The sequence below is a fragment of the Nelusetta ayraudi genome, unplaced genomic scaffold (genome assembly GCF_046127955.1).
Source record: "Nelusetta ayraudi isolate G7.1 ecotype Tasmania unplaced genomic scaffold, CSIRO-AGI_Nayr_v1 ptg000135l, whole genome shotgun sequence".
Lineage (NCBI taxonomy): Eukaryota > Metazoa > Chordata > Actinopteri > Tetraodontiformes > Monacanthidae > Nelusetta > Nelusetta ayraudi.
Window position 1 is genome coordinate 3,836,501 of NW_027466185.1, and position 6,000 is coordinate 3,842,500.

A 6,000-nucleotide genomic window follows, 5' to 3' on the forward strand; every position below is an offset into this window, starting at 1 on the left:
CCGGTTCATTTAAACAAACTCACAAACTAACTAACTAACTAAATGAATGAATGAATAAATGAACACCACATGCACGGCTTCATAGGCAAGGTGCACTTCCTCCATGCTGCAGGTTTATAAGGCCTGTTTGCAACAGCGTCTCTCGCTTACGGCCATACCACCCTGAGAACGCCCGATCTCGTCTGATCTCGGAAGCTAAGCAGGGTCGGGCCTGGTTAGTACTTGGATGGGAGACCGCCTGGGAATACCAGGTGCCGTAAGCTTTTTGTCCCGGCAGGGGGTGCTGTTTCCACGTGCAACTTTATGAGGAAATCACAAGACAAACTGTTTTTTGCTGGCGGTTCATATAAACAAACTCACAAACTAACTAACTAACTAACTAAATGAATGAATGAATGAATGAATGAATAAATGAACACCACATGCACGGCTTCATAGGCAAGGTGCACTTCCTCCATGCTGCAGGTTTATAAGGCCTGTTTGCAACAGCGTTTCTCGCTTACGGCCATACCACCCTGAGAACGCCCGATCTCGTCTGATCTCGGAAGCTAAGCAGGGTCGGGCCTGGTTAGTACTTGGATGGGAGACCGCCTGGGAATACCAGGTGCCGTAAGCTTTTTGTCCCGGCAAGGGGTGCTGTTTCCACGTGCAACTTTATGAGGAAATCACAAGACAAACTGTTTTTTGCTGCCGGTTCATTTAAACAAACTCACAAACTAACTAACTAACTAACTAAATGAATGAATGAATAAATGAACACCACATGCACGGCTTCATAGGCAAGGTGCACTTCCTCCATGCTGCAGGTTTATAAGGCCTGTTTGCAACAGCGTCTCTCGCTTACGGCCATACCACCCTGAGAACGCCCGATCTCGTCTGATCTCGGAAGCTAAGCAGGGTCGGGCCTGGTTAGTACTTGGATGGGAGACCGCCTGGGAATACCAGGTGCCGTAAGCTTTTTGTCCCGGCAGGGGGTGCTGTTTCCACGTGCAACTTTATGAGGAAATCACAAGACAAACTGTTTTTTGCTGCCGGTTCATTTAAACAAACTCACACACTAACTAACTAACTAAATGAATGAATGAATAAATGAACACCACATGCACGGCTTCATAGGCAAGGTGCACTTCCTCCATGCTGCAGGTTTATAAGGCCTGTTTGCAACAGCGTCTCTCGCTTACGGCCATACCACCCTGAGAACGCCCGATCTCGTCTGATCTCGGAAGCTAAGCAGGGTCGGGCCTGGTTAGTACTTGGATGGGAGACCGCCTGGGAATACCAGGTGCCGTAAGCTTTTTGTCCCGGCAGGGGTGCTGTTTCCACGTGCAACTTTGTGAGGAAATCACAAGACAAACTGTTTTTTGCTGCCGGTTCATTTAAACAAACTCACAAACTAACTAACTAACTAACTAAATGAATGAATGAATGAATGAATAAATGAACACCACATGCACGGCTTCATAGGCAAGGTGCACTTCCTCCATGCTGCAGGTTTATAAGGCCTGTTTGCAACAGCGTCTCTCGCTTACGGCCATACCACCCTGAGAACGCCCGATCTCGTCTGATCTCGGAAGCTAAGCAGGGTCGGGCCTGGTTAGTACTTGGATGGGAGACCGCCTGGGAATACCAGGTGCCGTAAGCTTTTTGTCCCGGCAGGGGGTGCTGTTTCCACGTGCAACTTTATGAGGAAATCACAAGACAAACTGTTTTTTGCTGCCGGTTCATATAAACAAACTCACAAACTAACTAACTAACTAACTAAATGAATGAATGAATGAATGAATAAATGAACACCACATGCACGGCTTCATAGGCAAGGTGCACTTCCTCCATGCTGCAGGTTTATAAGGCCTGTTTGCAACAGCGTTTCTCGCTTACGGCCATACCACCCTGAGAACGCCCGATCTCGTCTGATCTCGGAAGCTAAGCAGGGTCGGGCCTGGTTAGTACTTGGATGGGAGACCGCCTGGGAATACCAGGTGCCGTAAGCTTTTTGTCCCGGCAGGGGGTGCTGTTTCCACGTGCAACTTTATGAGGAAATCACAAGACAAACTGTTTTTTGCTGCCGGTTCATTTAAACAAACTCACAAACTAACTAACTAACTAAATGAATGAATGAATAAATGAACACCACATGCACGGCTTCATAGGCAAGGTGCACTTCCTCCATGCTGCAGGTTTATAAGGCCTGTTTGCAACAGCGTCTCTCGCTTACGGCCATACCACCCTGAGAACGCCCGATCTCGTCTGATCTCGGAAGCTAAGCAGGGTCGGGCCTGGTTAGTACTTGGATGGGAGACCGCCTGGGAATACCAGGTGCCGTAAGCTTTTTGTCCCGGCAGGGGGTGCTGTTTCCACGTGCAACTTTATGAGGAAATCACAAGACAAACTGTTTTTTGCTGGCGGTTCATATAAACAAACTCACAAACTAACTAACTAACTAACTAAATGAATGAATGAATGAATGAATAAATGAACACCACATGCACGGCTTCATAGGCAAGGTGCACTTCCTCCATGCTGCAGGTTTATAAGGCCTGTTTGCAACAGCGTCTCTCGCTTACGGCCATACCACCCTGAGAACGCCCGATCTCGTCTGATCTCGGAAGCTAAGCAGGGTCGGGCCTGGTTAGTACTTGGATGGGAGACCGCCTGGGAATACCAGGTGCCGTAAGCTTTTTGTCCCGGCAGGGGGTGCTGTTTCCACGTGCAACTTTATGAGGAAATCACAAGACAAACTGTTTTTTGCTGGCGGTTCATATAAACAAACTCACAAACTAACTAACTAACTAACTAAATGAATGAATGAATGAATGAATAAATGAACACCACATGCACGGCTTCATAGGCAAGGTGCACTTCCTCCATGCTGCAGGTTTATAAGGCCTGTTTGCAACAGCGTCTCTCGCTTACGGCCATACCACCCTGAGAACGCCCGATCTCGTCTGATCTCGGAAGCTAAGCAGGGTCGGGCCTGGTTAGTACTTGGATGGGAGACCGCCTGGGAATACCAGGTGCCGTAAGCTTTTTGTCCCGGCAGGGGGTGCTGTTTCCACGTGCAACTTTATGAGGAAATCACAAGACAAACTGTTTTTTGCTGCCGGTTCATTTAAACAAACTCACAAACTAACTAACTAACTAACTAAATGAATGAATGAATGAATGAATAAATGAACACCACATGCACGGCTTCATAGGCAAGGTGCACTTCCTCCATGCTGCAGGTTTATAAGGCCTGTTTGCAACAGCGTCTCTCGCTTACGGCCATACCACCCTGAGAACGCCCGATCTCGTCTGATCTCGGAAGCTAAGCAGGGTCGGGCCTGGTTAGTACTTGGATGGGAGACCGCCTGGGAATACCAGGTGCCGTAAGCTTTTTGTCCCGGCAGGGGGTGCTGTTTCCACGTGCAACTTTATGAGGAAATCACAAGACAAACTGTTTTTTGCTGCCGGTTCATTTAAACAAACTCACAAACTAACTAACTAACTAAATGAATGAATGAATAAATGAACACCACATGCACGGCTTCATAGGCAAGGTGCACTTCCTCCATGCTGCAGGTTTATAAGGCCTGTTTGCAACAGCGTCTCTCGCTTACGGCCATACCACCCTGAGAACGCCCGATCTCGTCTGATCTCGGAAGCTAAGCAGGGTCGGGCCTGGTTAGTACTTGGATGGGAGACCGCCTGGGAATACCAGGTGCCGTAAGCTTTTTGTCCCGGCAGGGGTGCTTTTTCCACGTGCAACTTTGTGAGGAAATCACAAGACAAACTGTTTTTTGCTGGCGGTTCATTTAAACAAACTCACAAACTAACTAACTAACTAACTAAATGAATGATTGAATGAATGAATAAATGAACACCACATGCACGGCTTCATAGGCAAGGTGCACTTCCTCCATGCTGCAGGTTTATAAGGCCTGTTTGCAACAGCGTCTCTCGCTTACGGCCATACCACCCTGAGAACGCCCGATCTCGTCTGATCTCGGAAGCTAAGCAGGGTCGGGCCTGGTTAGTACTTGGATGGGAGACCGCCTGGGAATACCAGGTGCCGTAAGCTTTTTGTCCCGGCAGGGGGTGCTGTTTCCACGTGCAACTTTATGAGGAAATCACAAGACAAACTGTTTTTTGCTGGCGGTTCATTTAAACAAACTCACAAACTAACTAACTAACTAACTAAATGAATGAATGAATGAATGAATAAATGAACACCACATGCACGGCTTCATAGGCAAGGTGCACTTCCTCCATGCTGCAGGTTTATAAGGCCTGTTTGCAACAGCGTCTCTCGCTTACGGCCATACCACCCTGAGAACGCCCGATCTCGTCTGATCTCGGAAGCTAAGCAGGGTCGGGCCTGGTTAGTACTTGGATGGGAGACCGCCTGGGAATACCAGGTGCCGTAAGCTTTTTGTCCCGGCAGGGGGTGCTGTTTCCACGTGCAACTTTATGAGGAAATCACAAGACAAACTGTTTTTTGCTGGCGGTTCATTTAAACAAACTCACAAACTAACTAACTAACTAACTAACTAAATGAATGAATGAATAAATGAACACCACATGCACGGCTTCATAGGCAAGGTGCACTTCCTCCATGCTGCAGGTTTATAAGGCCTGTTTGCAACAGCGTCTCTCGCTTACGGCCATACCACCCTGAGAACGCCCGATCTCGTCTGATCTCGGAAGCTAAGCAGGGTCGGGCCTGGTTAGTACTTGGATGGGAGACCGCCTGGGAATACCAGGTGCCGTAAGCTTTTTGTCCCGGCAGGGGGTGCTGTTTCCACGTGCAACTTTATGAGGAAATCACAAGACAAACTGTTTTTTGCTGCCGGTTCATTTAAACAAACTCACAAACTAACTAACTAACTAACTAAATGAATGAATGAATGAATGAATAAATGAACACCACATGCACGGCTTCATAGGCAAGGTGCACTTCCTCCATGCTGCAGGTTTATAAGGCCTGTTTGCAACAGCGTCTCTCGCTTACGGCCATACCACCCTAAGAACGCCCGATCTCGTCTGATCTCGGAAGCTAAGCAGGGTCGGGCCTGGTTAGTACTTGGATGGGAGACCGCCTGGGAATACCAGGTGCCGTAAGCTTTTTGTCCCGGCAGGGGGTGCTGTTTCCACGTGCAACTTTATGAGGAAATCACAAGACAAACTGTTTTTTGCTGCCGGTTCATTTAAACAAACTCACAAACTAACTAACTAACTAACTAACTAAATGAATGAATGAATAAATGAACACCACATGCACGGCTTCATAGGCAAGGTGCACTTCCTCCATGCTGCAGGTTTATAAGGCCTGTTTGCAACAGCGTCTCTCGCTTACGGCCATACCACCCTGAGAACGCCCGATCTCGTCTGATCTCGGAAGCTAAGCAGGGTCGGGCCTGGTTAGTACTTGGATGGGAGACCGCCTGGGAATACCAGGTGCCGTAAGCTTTTTGTCCCGGCAGGGGTGCTGTTTCCACGTGCAACTTTGTGAGGAAATCACAAGACAAACTGTTTTTTGCTGGCGGTTCATTTAAACAAACTCACAAACTAACTAACTAACTAACTAAATGAATGAATGAATGAATGAATAAATGAACACCACATGCACGGCTTCATAGGCAAGGTGCACTTCCTCCATGCTGCAGGTTTATAAGGCCTGTTTGCAACAGCGTCTCTCGCTTACGGCCATACCACCCTGAGAACGCCCGATCTCGTCTGATCTCGGAAGCTAAGCAGGGTCGGGCCTGGTTAGTACTTGGATGGGAGACCGCCTGGGAATACCAGGTGCCGTAAGCTTTTTGTCCCGGCAGGGGTGCTTTTTCCACGTGCAACTTTGTGAGGAAATCACAAGACAAACTGTTTTTTGCTGGCGGTTCATTTAAACAAACTCACAAACTAACTAACTAACTAACTAAATGAATGAATGAATGAATGAATAAATGAACACCACATGCACGGCTTCATAGGCAAGGTGCACTTCCTCCATGCTGCAGGTTTATA

General features: G+C 47.8%; 17 non-coding genes across 17 annotated transcripts; all 17 read left to right on the forward strand.

The window, feature by feature from the left end:
- Window positions 1–144: 144 nt before the first annotated feature.
- LOC142877671 (5S ribosomal RNA) lies at window positions 145–263 on the forward strand. The gene has a single exon (XR_012923972.1). It is a non-coding gene; the product is annotated as a 5S ribosomal RNA (ribosomal RNA).
- A 234-nt stretch (window positions 264–497) lies between these two features.
- LOC142877672 (5S ribosomal RNA) lies at window positions 498–616 on the forward strand. The gene has a single exon (XR_012923973.1). It is a non-coding gene; the product is annotated as a 5S ribosomal RNA (ribosomal RNA).
- Window positions 617–838: 222 nt separating this feature from the next.
- LOC142877674 (5S ribosomal RNA) lies at window positions 839–957 on the forward strand. The gene has a single exon (XR_012923975.1). It is a non-coding gene; the product is annotated as a 5S ribosomal RNA (ribosomal RNA).
- Window positions 958–1,175: 218 nt separating this feature from the next.
- Window positions 1,176–1,294, forward strand: LOC142877675 (5S ribosomal RNA). The gene has a single exon (XR_012923976.1). It is a non-coding gene; the product is annotated as a 5S ribosomal RNA (ribosomal RNA).
- A 229-nt stretch (window positions 1,295–1,523) lies between these two features.
- On the forward strand, window positions 1,524–1,642 carry LOC142877677 (5S ribosomal RNA). Its single transcript, XR_012923977.1, has one exon. It is a non-coding gene; the product is annotated as a 5S ribosomal RNA (ribosomal RNA).
- A 230-nt stretch (window positions 1,643–1,872) lies between these two features.
- Window positions 1,873–1,991, forward strand: LOC142877678 (5S ribosomal RNA). Its single transcript, XR_012923978.1, has one exon. It is a non-coding gene; the product is annotated as a 5S ribosomal RNA (ribosomal RNA).
- A 218-nt stretch (window positions 1,992–2,209) lies between these two features.
- LOC142877679 (5S ribosomal RNA) lies at window positions 2,210–2,328 on the forward strand. Its single transcript, XR_012923979.1, has one exon. It is a non-coding gene; the product is annotated as a 5S ribosomal RNA (ribosomal RNA).
- A 230-nt stretch (window positions 2,329–2,558) lies between these two features.
- LOC142877680 (5S ribosomal RNA) lies at window positions 2,559–2,677 on the forward strand. Its single transcript, XR_012923980.1, has one exon. It is a non-coding gene; the product is annotated as a 5S ribosomal RNA (ribosomal RNA).
- Window positions 2,678–2,907: 230 nt separating this feature from the next.
- Window positions 2,908–3,026, forward strand: LOC142877681 (5S ribosomal RNA). The gene has a single exon (XR_012923981.1). It is a non-coding gene; the product is annotated as a 5S ribosomal RNA (ribosomal RNA).
- Window positions 3,027–3,256: 230 nt separating this feature from the next.
- Window positions 3,257–3,375, forward strand: LOC142877682 (5S ribosomal RNA). The gene has a single exon (XR_012923982.1). It is a non-coding gene; the product is annotated as a 5S ribosomal RNA (ribosomal RNA).
- Window positions 3,376–3,593: 218 nt separating this feature from the next.
- Window positions 3,594–3,712, forward strand: LOC142877683 (5S ribosomal RNA). Its single transcript, XR_012923983.1, has one exon. It is a non-coding gene; the product is annotated as a 5S ribosomal RNA (ribosomal RNA).
- A 229-nt stretch (window positions 3,713–3,941) lies between these two features.
- LOC142877684 (5S ribosomal RNA) lies at window positions 3,942–4,060 on the forward strand. The gene has a single exon (XR_012923984.1). It is a non-coding gene; the product is annotated as a 5S ribosomal RNA (ribosomal RNA).
- A 230-nt stretch (window positions 4,061–4,290) lies between these two features.
- Window positions 4,291–4,409, forward strand: LOC142877686 (5S ribosomal RNA). Its single transcript, XR_012923986.1, has one exon. It is a non-coding gene; the product is annotated as a 5S ribosomal RNA (ribosomal RNA).
- A 226-nt stretch (window positions 4,410–4,635) lies between these two features.
- On the forward strand, window positions 4,636–4,754 carry LOC142877687 (5S ribosomal RNA). Its single transcript, XR_012923987.1, has one exon. It is a non-coding gene; the product is annotated as a 5S ribosomal RNA (ribosomal RNA).
- A 230-nt stretch (window positions 4,755–4,984) lies between these two features.
- On the forward strand, window positions 4,985–5,103 carry LOC142878351 (5S ribosomal RNA). Its single transcript, XR_012924622.1, has one exon. It is a non-coding gene; the product is annotated as a 5S ribosomal RNA (ribosomal RNA).
- A 226-nt stretch (window positions 5,104–5,329) lies between these two features.
- LOC142877688 (5S ribosomal RNA) lies at window positions 5,330–5,448 on the forward strand. Its single transcript, XR_012923988.1, has one exon. It is a non-coding gene; the product is annotated as a 5S ribosomal RNA (ribosomal RNA).
- A 229-nt stretch (window positions 5,449–5,677) lies between these two features.
- LOC142877689 (5S ribosomal RNA) lies at window positions 5,678–5,796 on the forward strand. The gene has a single exon (XR_012923989.1). It is a non-coding gene; the product is annotated as a 5S ribosomal RNA (ribosomal RNA).
- The last annotated feature ends 204 nt before the right edge of the window (window positions 5,797–6,000 follow it).